This window comes from Coptis chinensis, chromosome 2 (genome assembly GCF_015680905.1).
Source record: "Coptis chinensis isolate HL-2020 chromosome 2, ASM1568090v1, whole genome shotgun sequence".
NCBI classification, from domain to species: domain Eukaryota; kingdom Viridiplantae; phylum Streptophyta; class Magnoliopsida; order Ranunculales; family Ranunculaceae; genus Coptis; species Coptis chinensis.
The window spans coordinates 103,421,534-103,435,043 of record NC_141457.1 but is presented as its reverse complement, the minus strand read 5'-3'; the positions used below and the strand labels follow the sequence as shown (position 1 = coordinate 103,435,043).

General features: G+C 37.7%; 1 long non-coding RNA gene and 1 pseudogene across 1 annotated transcript; one reads left to right on the top strand and one right to left on the bottom strand.

The window, feature by feature from the left end:
* The first annotated feature begins 646 nt into the window (after positions 1-646).
* Positions 647-854, top strand: LOC147519885 (large ribosomal subunit protein eL38z/eL38y pseudogene; annotated as a pseudogene).
* A 6,408-nt stretch (positions 855-7,262) lies between these two features.
* On the bottom strand, positions 7,263-11,726 carry LOC147519884 (uncharacterized). The gene is made up of 3 exons (XR_015214312.1): positions 11,159-11,726; positions 10,981-11,054; positions 7,263-7,355 (listed from the first exon to the last, which is right to left on the bottom strand). It is a non-coding gene; the product is annotated as an uncharacterized LOC147519884 (long non-coding RNA).
* Positions 11,727-13,510: the final 1,784 nt, after the last annotated feature.

Genomic DNA, 13,510 nt, shown 5'->3' with positions numbered 1-13,510 from the left:
ACAAATGGTTTTTTTTCCTAAAAAAAGTGTATATGTGTAGAGAATTATTTGTGACTGTCATATCCAGAAGTGTGACAAATGGTTTTTTCTAGGCTGTGGAGTATAATTTGTGACTGGTCTTCAAAAACAGTTACATATTCCCAGACTTTATGTGACAGTCCTAAATACCCAGGTATTTTTCGCTCCCCCAACTGCAAGAGCCCAAGTTACAAAAAAAAAAAGCTGTAAGAGCCCACTAAGTAAAAGTAGTTAGAAACCTAGGGCTCAGTTTCCCCATCCTTCCAGCACATCCAGAAACACTTACCAAAAAAACGGTCGATCTCCCACGACTCTCTCTCACTCTCACGACAGATTTTGCGCTGGTTCTACATATGGATGGTTGGTAACAGTTTCTCAGAATTATGATGTTTGTCTTTTTAACCCATTCTTGTTCTGTGGATAATGAGATCCATCTTCCTTCTTTGAAAACATTTGAAGCTGAGGAAGATGAGATTTTTGGCGTCTATTACCTGGAAAGGGTTGCTTTGTCAGCAAACCCATCATCAAATCGCGATTTTGTTGCTATGGCGGCATCTATGGTCAATTTAGTAGGTTAGCATTCTACAAGCCCGAGACAAGGAATGGACGGATTAGATTAACGAGAGAAATGCCGAAGCAAATTCACGAGATTAAGGATTTCCTTCTTACTACAAGAAGGAAGGATGCTCGTTCTGTTAAGATAAAGAAGAGCAAGGATGTCGTCAAGTTTAAGGTTCGTTGCTCCAAGTATCTCTACACACTTTGTGTGTTTGATTCTCGAAGGGCTGATAAGTTGAAGTCTCTCCCACCGAGGTTTGAGTGTGCAAGACCTTTGAAGGAGTGGAAGGAGATGGATGCTTGAAGTGGCCGGGATTGTTATGTTGCTTTGTGTTCACTTTGTTGAATTGTTAGAGTTATGACTTAAGTTTTGATTTTGAATTCTAGACAGTAGAGATCGAAATGGAAAACACCGTTGGCTAATTTCTTTAAATTCTCAGATATATGAATATTATGTTGACTGGTTAAAAAAAAGTTAGTTAAATTATCAAAGAGGGCTAAATCCTATAGACCAGTCATGATTTACTCCTGATCGAGTTGCAGTGTGAGTTTAGAATTCTTGTGGTATGAATAGATTTTGGTGTTTGTGCTTTTACTGGATTGTGGTTTATGTTCTTTTTTATTTGATTTGAAGGTATTGCAAATACGAGATGCCGATCTCATGATTCAGTATGAAGCTTGCAAGGACTGGTAATTTTTTTGCACTCTTCTCTATTTCTGTTAGTGCTGGTTTATATTTGCCTTTCTTTTTTACTCTCTAGTGGACTTATGACATGGCTAATGAACGTATTTGGTGCTAATCCTGACATATGAGCATTAGAAAGTAGTGCATATTGTAATTGTCTCAACTTTTAAGACATGCATTTAATCAAACTATTACATCCTGGCTATCTTAGCTTCATTTGCACAACATCTAAGGAATCCTCAGCTTCAGGCATTCCTCCAATATTACCTACAGAGTTAAACATGTGATGTCAGTTTTCGCAAAAAAAACAATTTCTAATAAGGAAAATAATATCATCCATTCAATAATTCACCACCTTTCCCCAATTCTTTATTAAGTGAACCTTTTGGTCGACCTCTTTTCCTTGTTGAAACACTCTGTTTGACTAGCCACCCCATCCTGTAGATCAGTTTGCAAAGCAAGTAAAGCATAAGACATGTAATTAATTAATTAATATAATTGGTGATCACATATCAAAGAAACGTTGAACACGGTAAAAAATAGAATTACAATGCTATGCAAAGGTTCTGGAACCTGTCGTGTGGGTTGAGTAACATCCTATTTTTTCGACAAAGGCACCGGAGGCTTAGGAAAGCCAATACCCCAGCGGGATGTTCAGCTTTGACGACATTTGACCTAAGGTGAGAACTAGAATTTTTGTTATGTGAACCTTTCGGTTCGATCTCTTTTCCTCGTCGAGGCATTCTCTATTTGACTTGCCACCCTTCCTCCCTTCAGTAGGTCAGTTTGCAAAGCAAGTATAGAAAATTAATTATTGAATATATACTTTTATGGTCACATATCAAAGAAATACATAATGAGAAAAGGATAGAATTACAATGCCACGCGAAGGTTCTTGAATCTGTCCTGTGAGTCGAACAACATCCTGCTTTTTCTGACAATGCACCTGAGGCTCAGGCAAGGCAATTCCCTCAGAATGTTCGGCTTCAACGACATCTAAATGAAGGTAAGAGCTAGATTCAATTGATAGATTCCTTCTTACATTAATCAACACTAAAATACCTTTTGCCTTGTAAAACAAATATACGAAGGGTACATAGTTGTCTTGGCTGTACCTTTCAGATGGGGAACATTAGAAAAACCAAAATATATATATGTTAAAAAACACAATATCTAGTAACACTAGAATTTTTTTTGACCGTTACCATACTCCTCAGCTTTAGAGTTGATTCAGGAACTCGCACTCATGACTAAGAGCTCATTCTTGTATCTAACTTGAACAGGGATGTGACTTCTAGAAACATCTTCTGACCGGGTATCTATGCAGTTAAATTAGTGTCCCTAGGAAGCGACTAATATTTTAGTAGAGGAGAGTCGAGGATTAAAGCGGATGCCGCAACATAAAATAAAAATGTTTCTATAGTATATGGGGAGGGATAGAGCCTCTCCTATAACTTGAATGAGGGGGCTGATTTTCGGTTGAGATTATCTCCTTACCACGAAGATCATTCAACAATAATCAACCCATTTGAATATTTCTAACCTTTTCAAAAGAGTCGGAGAACTGCGGACCGAAATTTAACCATCGAAGAAGCTTATTTGTGGAGTGGAGTCACTTTATAGGACTGTAAATAAAGGAGTGGCTCTATCCTCCCTCCCCAAAATATATTTGTGTTTGCCACAACACAGAAGTAGCAATCAAAAGTTAATCAAACACTATTTTTTTAGAAATGTTAACAAAAGTTACAACATCTCTTGATTGACTTCAGATTTGGGTAAAGACTGTGTAGATAATTCAAAAACTCCGCCGCTCACGAGAAAGTGCTCAATCTTGTATCTAATTTAAACTAGAATGTGACTTCTAGAAACACCTTTTGTAGATGGTAGTTGTGATGGTACACTGTGGGCTATTGTTGCACACCGTGTTTGGTCCTTGGCGAGGTTTCATCTTTGTTCTATGGTTAATTAAGGATCACCCCTTGTCCAACTTTTAAAAATGTTGTTATCTTACTTTGTACAACCCTATTTTCTTATTCACTAAAGATTAGAAGCAATTGTTATATGGATTTTATTTGTTTGCAGTTCTCTTTATTTGAATAATCATTAAAGTCAGGGAAATGATTTTTTTGTCATTCACTTTATCTTTAGTATTTTTAAGATTTGGTGGGATCAACAATGATCGCTGGGTATTCAATGAAGATGACCTAGTAGTGTAGTGTGGTAGCTGCCCAAGCCTTGTTTTGATTTTTTTTTTTTTTTTTTTTTTTTTTTTTTTTTTTTTTTGCAGATCAAGAAACTTTTTGGCCAGCAAGAAGACTTCTACCTCGGATAGATGTCAAAGCTCTTAGTTTGTTCGGTGCCTCTAAGAATGTATTTCGAACTATGATGAAGACTAATCACGAGTATTTGACGTGAATGTGACTTAGTCACAATTCTTTCCTAATCCATTCATTTGTATATTATTAAGTACTTATTTATTTATTACCTAAGTACGTCTTGTGTTTATTTTTGCTATTGGAATGTTTAATGGAGTTAGCATTTATGAATGCTATTTGAATTTTAATGGATTATATTTCAGGTGTATATTTGTTGCAGGTCCAATTCAATGTGAAATGTCTGTTTTCAAATATATACAGTTTTTTTTTAAAAAAAAAAAATTATAACATTTATCACGGTTTTGCTAGAACTGTCACAAAAGATACGTTTTTTTGTGACGGTTTTTGAGCAGTTGTTACCGTTTTTAATGGCTGAGAGAGGCTAGTCTAGAACAAATATTTGTGACGGTTTTGGGAAAAAAATAAATGACTCTCACTCCGTCACGGTTTTGGGAAAAAAAAAAACAGTGACAAAAGGCTTTTTGTCACTGTTTTTAACAGTGATATAAAGCATTTTTTCTTGTAGTGGTATAATATATAAATATAATGTAAAATAACAATAAAACGTGGTTTTCTTTTAGGGTTTACACAAATATATAGTATAATACATAAATTATCACCCCTATTTTGGGTTTACACAAAATAATCATAGTTCACTTTTCTTTTTATATTTGACCTCTTTTACTCAAATTATAAAATACCTCATATGATATGTGGTAAACTACCATTATTAAACATCATTTGTAGTGAAAATATTACTACAGAATGACACTTATACCACTGTTTTTAAGTGTGGTATAAATATATTTACCACTGTTATACAACCGTGACAATAGGTGGTGTGGTATATAATAATAGCAAAACTGTGGTAAATATGTTTAACGGATACCACAATTTTTTAAAGAACCGTGGTTTGTATGCCCATTATATACCACGATTGTCAACAGAACCGTGGCATATAAGCTATTGAAACCGTGGTTTATATTAGTGTATGTGTTATAATACCGTGGTATATAGTTATACTAAACACTACGGTTTATGCCAAACCGTGGTATATATATATATATATATATATATATATATATATATATATATATATATATATATATATATATAATAATAATAATAATAATGCTAGCAAGCAAATCTTCCACTTAAAAACCCGAACCTGCATAACAAAATTTACACGTACTGTCTACATACAACATTTCTATCTTCCCAACAAATTCCAAAATGTACAATAAACTATCAAACATTGCAAAAAGATAATAATAATAAAAAAAAACTTCCATTAATTTTTTGAGTGCACTAAGAAAACAAACTTCAAATTCCTTTTCATAAATTAAAAAAGTAAGACTCATAAATTAAACTAGAGGGGTCCGAACATAGCTAAAACTCATCCTCATTCGCTTCCGACTGAAACACCCCATTTTCCTAGATGAACTAAATAATATCGAGTCGAACACCGTCAAGTTCATCTTGCGTGTATGTCTCTTTCAGTTCTAAATTTATTATCTGGATGAGTCAAAGCACAACACTAACAGATTGATTGACAACATCTTTCTCAGTCTTACACCTGCAGAGTGGAATGCATTAAACAATCAGCTACTACCTAATTCTAAATTGTAATTGTAATCTAGAGGGAACTGGGAAGGAACCAAAAAGATTTAGGAATAAATATTTCGAAAAGAACACAAACTTAGAAAGCGCAAAACATACCAAACTATGGCTCAGTCAGGCACAATCACGAACATGATGTGATATTGATGGTAAATCCAGAGGTTGATACTGAACCAGAAGTTTAGCTTGACTTTGATTGGAAAAGTAAAGATTTCTTCGGAAAATCTCAATGTATTTTTTTCAGTCAGCAGTATTTTTACGCCACCATAACTTCATCCGCCATATTCATGGCGAGTTTATCATGATGGAGAAGTATATATTTTCACCACGTGGCATGAAATTTGTGTACGCTTATTGGAGCATTTTAAGAAAACTTAGAAGCAGGGGGTTTTCCTTTTTCAAGAAACGAGCAAAAAGGACCATAAGTTTTGTCCTCAAATTACCAAACGCAGCCTTACATATCATATATAAGTTAGTAGAGATTAGTCTATGAGTTTGAGAGAACAACACGTAACATTCAACTTTGCTAGAGGCGACATTTTCCCTTGACAAAACCTCGGATAATCATGGAGTCATGGAGAGATGACAAAGTAACTTAGTTGTAGAGACCCAGAGGACAAATAGAGAAGAACGAACACATACCTATTGCAATCGCGAATCGTGATGCATAGTTGTGGTTGCTGCAGTTTGTGCAGATCCAATCTCCATCACGCCATTACTTTGCTCTAACACAGAGAAAAGATGCATCACAAAATCAAAATTTTGAAATATACATGCCTAGACACAGATTTAGAAATTAAATGTAAAATACCTATCACACTTCTTCTATACACAATACAATTGTGTAAAACTTTAACAAATTGGGAAGGCTGCATAATGGAAATTGTTTCATGCACTGCAACACTGGAGCCTAGGTAATTCAAATGATTGAACGATTATTTTTGAGCCAGTTCTGCCACATGTAATAATCAAGCAAAAGAGAGATTTAGCTATCGGAATGTGGTAAGACTATTGATTATTAACAACATTTAGATCCTCTACAGCTAACTTCTCAGGACTCGTGTGTACTTATTCCTTCACATTTGATTGATTTTCTTCTCCTTAATTATGGTGTTGTTTGTGGAACTGTGGTGTTGATAATTGGTAATTCAAGTTAACATAAAGCCAAAAAGTTTCATTGGCGGAGTTTAGAGCAGTGAGCTAGTGACTCCTTTACAGTACTAAAAGGTGAGAAGTTCTCATATAAGCAAGTGACAAACTAACAACAATTTCAAATAACCTAAGCCCACCTTTCCGACGAAAGAGAACCATCCGAAAATATAGCATTTATCCCTAAAACATAAACCAGTACATATAGTAGCCTTCCAGATGGCTTATTTGGGCGATTGAAGTTCATGATTGCTCCCAGAGAGCCTCACAGACTCACGAGTCATATCCATTCTACTAATGATGTCACCACCTTTTACTATAGCCATTGAATTTGAATAAACTTAATGCAATTAGATATAAAAGCAATAAGATAGATGAGCATAACTTTCGTGGCTCCCACAAACTTAAAAGTTAAAGTATTGATCGAAGTTAAAATCTTTATAATTACTCTTTGGATAGCATGTCCAATAAATTGGTCCCAGAAAATAAAAAGTGAAAAAAGAGATTCCTAGATGTTTGTTTCTTTTTCTTGTGTTGATTGGTAAAAAATGAGTGAAAAGCCAAAACAAGGAAAAAGAAAACCAAGATTACCCTTTTCCAAGAAGTGTAGGCACCGGTGTGAGCCGTGGTAACGCACTTGACCTTGTGAGTTCCAAGGTGTTATGGAGCTTCCATTGCGGTATGGGTAAGGTCCGGATGTCCGATCATTGCTTGGGGCGCCCAATATGCTCATAGCCCCGGTATGAAGGTCGTTGATTTGTTTATACTTCCGAAATAAAGTATGCAAGAGAAACAATCTAATTCCACAAGATATAGTTTAACGTGCATTGGTAAATGATTATCTTGTACACTACATACCAGAAAATGATTGTTTATATCTCCTCGCATTCAACCTCTTGTTTTCCCATTCACCACAAAATTCCTCGATGCTAATCGCTTTGTCCCATGACCTTTACAACATGAAAAAAACAATATAAATAAATTCCATGAGAGAATTGTATATTGGAAGTATAGTGGTTTCGCTTCAGTATCTACACAACAGTTTTGTGATATAAAACTAGAAATATCATTAAAAAAAAACATAAGAGACGTAAAAAGAATGGGATGTATTGCACTTACTTGGAAACATTCCCCGGACGCATACCGTGTTCACCATGGAAGAGGTTGTACCTCGACGGTAAAAGAAGCATTGCATTTTTACACCGCCAAAATAACAAGATGGTATAAGAAAATATAAATCAAGAGAGCACCTTGTGGAATTTGGTACAACTTGGAATAAGATGAACAAGTGTTGTTTAGAATTCTAATACGCTTATGTGGAAAATATTACCTCTCCACGAGGGAATAGTTGTGGAAACCACAATTGCATATCCAATCGCCAAAGGTCGCCATCCGCTAGGAATCGCAGCCAATTAGTATTGTTTATATGAGAAAATCCTGAACTCATCGCTTCCACCACCTAACGGCCGTAGCACCAGTTTGAAGTCCATACCGATCAACACCTCCAAGCGACCAAGTATAATTCAATGGAAGCTGTGCTATCGAGTCGGAGACAAGCTTAATGGAATACCTAAGGCTCCAAAATCCTTCCATGGGTATTTCCTGCAAGAAGATGTCGGGCGGGCTTAAGTTCTTACGCCACGAAGGTGAAGCCAAGTTCAGTCTTGATACCTATTGATTGGGCATTTAAGTTCAATGAAAATCGCCCAAGGTGCTCACGCCGCAAGCCGGCAACAACTCCGATCACATCAAGAGTCTTGACGACGGAGTAGTACGGTGACTCTCGACTCTCGAAGCGAAGGCGGATGAAGACCAAGGAAGAATGGTCTACCCACTCCATCTATCTCTATGATAACTTCGAGTCCAGCCTGTAGATGAGAAAAAGGAGCTACAAAGGAAAATGCCAAAGATTCCCGAAGACTTGAAGAGAGTTGGATGCGAGAACACTATCTCAGATCTCAACGATCCTCGAAGACAACGGTGGCTCCTGATTACAATGAAGAACGGAGGATCGATCCGGAACAAATGGATTGAAGAACGAAAGGCGGGCTCCAAGCAACCGTTCTTGGATTATTTCTATGGCAAGAGAATCTATACTATATGGAAGACTATGAGAAAAAGACTATCACAAGATCTCCTCGGCGTTTCCTCCGCTCGAGCCAATCTACTATGAAGGGAACAAAGATACGATCGCTGCTCCTCTAATGTCTACTCAGTGATCTCCGTGGGCCGATCCAATTTCTACAAGCAATTGAATTGGACCAACATAGCCAAAAGGCTATAAACCATCATATTGGTGCGACACTTAATGACGATTTGCGTCAAGATACGAAAACAGTCCATGAAGAGCTGCAACGAGTGAAAGAAACAATAAAAGAAGATTTGCATTGCAGCAGATCAAAGCGTGTTGAAGAAGAGATACTGCGATGAAGTGCGCAAAGTAGCGCAGATCTGTTAAAGAAAGCCTTTGACAAAGTTAAAGCTTCAATAAATAGCCCTCGTGAACCCTCCGAGATTATGAAAGTAGAGAGGTAGTGAAGAATAGTGCCAAAGACGTCCAAATTCAAGGAGGAGACAAATTTTTTCCAGCCCGCCAGGAAGCCGCGATTCCGTCTTTGGAGTTCGATTAATAACGGGTATCCCGTTACTCCTCACGACAGTTGGTGCGCGATCGACTCTGTAGGAGCACAAAGACAATGAAGAAGGGGCGAAGATGAGATTGAGCCCGATCGACGATTAGCACAATGAAGACATGTGAATTCTTGTCCGAAGAAGAATCGATTAATGCGAAGATACGTCGACAAGTAGTAATGAAGATTATCGGCATATCGGCATGGCAAAGAAGTACTTTGAAAGACCGCCGATCGATCTTGCATTTGGAGATCCAATCAAGGCTCATGATGGATTTAATGATAAGTCTATCTATCCCTGGAGCATTGATGGCCTTCATCCCGAACAGATTAACGGGATGTTAGGCATGATGATCGCAACCTCAAATGCCTATCTTCACGGGAAGAATGAAGTCGAACCGCATATCGACTTATCACCAAGGATTTGTCTGCGATTACGAGAAACCGGTGGGATCATCTACCAAAGGAAGCCAAGGCGAGATTGAAGCTTCGTAAGGATTGATCTATCTCCGGTCAACTGCTTTCCGAGACTTCGGGGAGGACGGCTAATCCCCGAATCCAAAGAGATATAATTTACTCGCTACAATTCGGACACATTCTTCGGTCCACTAGAAAGTGATGAGAAGAAGCATCGCGGCGTTCCGATGATGAGCCTAAGGATCAAAAGCCTTGATGAGTATAAGTGGTACAAAGACGTTTTTTCCTAGAACGCCGTCTTCTACATGCCCGACCGCAACCGAAAGCGGTCTAGAAGGAGAAAGTTTATCGCAGATTGCCGAATGGCCTAGGAGATTTGGTCGAAGCGGGCTAAAAGAAGATGATCTTGACCTAACGACATTTGGTGAGCTCTTTCATGCGGTAGATCAATCTTATCGATAGATAGAGCGTTGCACGCGAAGAAGGTAGAGAATGCCGAGAAGAAAGCTCTTTCTTTCGAAAAGAACATCTGTTGGCAGTTCGGTATTGAGCCCGAAAAGGAATGTAAGCCTTCGAAGAGCTATCGACGCTCAAAGTATCGTCGAAGCGGTATAAAGAGCAACACGAAGTGGTCTAGTGAGAAGAAAAAGTTCAGCGAGAAGCATAGCAGCCGTCGCCCAAGCAAGGGTGGCAAGGAAAGGCGTTGTTACAAGTGCAACAAGATTGGTCACTACGCCAAGGATTGCAAAGCAAAGCGTGTAGGTGCTCTTTGGCACAAGACCGGAAGATACTAGTAAGACAAGCGATGACGGGCAAGTCAGAGCAACTGTCTCTCCAGCCTCGATTCCTCATCATCCGAATCATCCAAGGTCGAGAAAGGAGAGGTAGGTTTGTCGGTTTAGCCCGTTTTTAAAGTAATGAGCCTCCCATTTTCGAAAAGATGAAAGGAATCTTCCCGTAATGGCGGCGGAGGGAACCAACCATGATGAAACCTCTGCTCACTACTTAATAAAAGGTTCAGTTATCATATATGAGAAATCAAAACTCAAATTAAGATCGAAAAAAAACCTTATTCCGGTGTGAGCCATAGAAACAGGGACTCTCGGGCGGGGATTGCTACCATACTTAGTAGGGCGTGAGGCTTCAACAAAGCGACAAGTGGTCATGGTTAATGAGCCATAAGCCAAGGTGACGATAAACGGTAGTTGCAGGTGGTGACTCTGAAGTGCGAGATGCAACACCCCATGTGCACACCCATAGACACCATGTATGCAACACCCCACAGACGCGAGAGAGAGAGTTAGGAAGAGGAGGGGGAGGGGGATTAATTGGAAGACTCTAATCAAACATTGCATGTCATAATGTAGTGTTAGGTTATCTCTCTTTTTAAAACTAACATGCTAAATGTTGACCCTCAACAAGTAAGGTTAATAAACAGACAAGTGTTAATAAGTGGACATATTGAACAAGTATCATGACCACAATTGTTTGGAGTGAAAAGATGAGATCAGTGTTAATAATGACTAACCTTCTCTATCCGATCCTGAGATAATTTCAGTTCCACATTTTACGACTTCTTTATCTTCTTTCTCAACACAGGTTCTGTCAACAAGTAATGCAGTTGAGCTTTAGAAGCAAATGCAACAAATAAATAAGTAAAAAAAAAAAAAAACATTTCAAATTAACCTTGAGAAAGAAAAACATACCTCAAATTTTAAAACACTCTTACACATAAGGTGTGCCTCGCATATCTGAGATGTATGCAAAGTAATAAGGTCTGGACATTAGAGAATGCGCAGAAGCCAAATTACGAGTAAGTAACAAGACCTGAGCTGAGCTGATGGAGTTTTGGGTAGCAGACTCAAGTTTCTGAGCTGATGGAGTTTCAGCTTGACATAATGTTTGGCCTCCAACATGCAAAGAATGCTACATTACGAAATCAATGAAAAAAATAAAAATAAGAGAATCAATACACTCAAAGCAGGAAAAAGGCTGACCTGATGCCAAACTGTGTGACAAATATTGAAGTGAATAATATTTTGGAAGCGTGAAGACTTAAAGGATGACAAATTTGGATTGGGGGTTTCACAGTTCACACTAACAGATTAATGGATATTAATTAAGTGAAGACTTGTGTAAATCTGACTTAATTTTGATTCCTTATAGGGGTACACACTATAGCCAGTACATCTATTGACAATAGTGATCAGTAAATCTGAATAGCAACATATATAGAATGGTGGGTCTACTTGAACTGAAAACAGAATACCAAAAACCACATGTGAGCATTTGATCAAATATTTAATACACATAAACCCATTAGCTACAAAGGAGTATAGATAAAAATCAGAGAACAATGTATCAAAATACCTATCCACTTAAAACACATACACACCCAATTATAATTGTATATTACATTTGATTATACTCAACTCAGGAACTATTGTTTGAATGGCCCAAATAGTATAACAATTTGTAATCGTGCCTGTTGCTAAAGGAGTAAACTTTGTGCAGCAAATCAACAAGAAATAGGAAATTACCTTCAGAATATGTTTTCCTTGCGAAGATTTCTCGTGTCTTTCTTCTGAATAGTCGTCTTCAATTCGAGTTTGAGTGTTTTGAAAGAAGAAGTTACAAAAAATGAGAAAACAAAGAGGAGAGGATCGATAAGAAGATATGTGAAGATGGATGGGAGATCCGGTGGAGCGTAAACAAATGAAGGAGATGAAATTAAACTGTAAGACGTATCGGGACATCGGGTTGATTATTCTTCAACATCTAGCCCTGATGAAGAGCATGAGTTCAATTACCACCGAAATTTGAAGCCCCACCCCGATATTCAAAGCTCAAATCACAATCGACTTTGATAGATACTGATAATTCAAACCCGTAATAGCAGGAAAGAGGGGAGCTTTTTTAACGAAGTGGAAGTGGAGATAGAGAAGAGAAAGATTTGTCTTTTGAGTTTTGAATGAAGAAGATGAGAACTGTGAGAGAGTGGTCCGTTTAGACTTTAGATAAAGAAACTGATTTTCACGGCCTACTCTATTTTTTTTTGGCAAAATAACTTCACTACCCTTGTAACAATGATGAGAAAATGAGAAATACCACCACTAGTAATTTCTGGTCTATACAAACAGTGACAAATTGTGGCCTGGGTCACTATGCACGTTCTTTAGAAAAATAACATTTGTGACTATTTTGAAAACGCACGTCATCAAAAACATTTTAAAACAGTCACAAAAATCCTTTTCTGCTATTTGTGACGGTTTCAAACATAACAGTCACAAATAACATTTTAAAACAGTCACAAAAGCTCTTTTTTGTACTAGTGAACGGTTGCAAAATGATCTGAACGCGTAGTTTCTGTTTGTGCAGCTCTCTCTCTCTCTCTCTCTCTCTCTCTCTCTCTAACACAATTTGAACGAGAGAGAGGAAGACCACAGACGTATGTAGTGACGGTGGGTTTTCTCACTGTTGCGGGAATCCTAAGAGTCGTAGAACTGTAGAAGTTGTGGGGAGAGACCGAGAGAATAGCGGGAATCCAATTTGAATGAGTTTCAGATCTTGTTATTTTTTTTTTTTTTGTATTTGACTATTTGGCATAAAGTCATAAATCACGGTAGAAAGTGAAAAATTTATATACCACTGTTTATGTTTAAGGTAGTGGGGATGTGGAGTACTCTCATGCTGAAAAAAAAACTAACCATGGTATATGGCCCAACTTATCTCATGGTTTTCATGTAACTGTGGCATATACTAGTAAACCAATGACCAAAGAAATTTCTGCAATGGTATATAAGTATTTCCCACGGTTTTTGGAAGAACCGTGGTATAAACGTTCTTATTGACCGTGGTATATGTGTCATTCTGTAGTAGTGTAATTAGTTCAAATAGAAATAATTGTAGTACCCTACATATATAATATAAAAAAATAAAATATATCTTATGAGTACTGAGGGCCAAGTGAGGGCTTGGAAGGGCCAAATGAGGGCGGGGCCCATGCTCCAGAACCTAGACCCTAGCCCGCCCCTAACAAACATGAGAGTCGGGCCAAT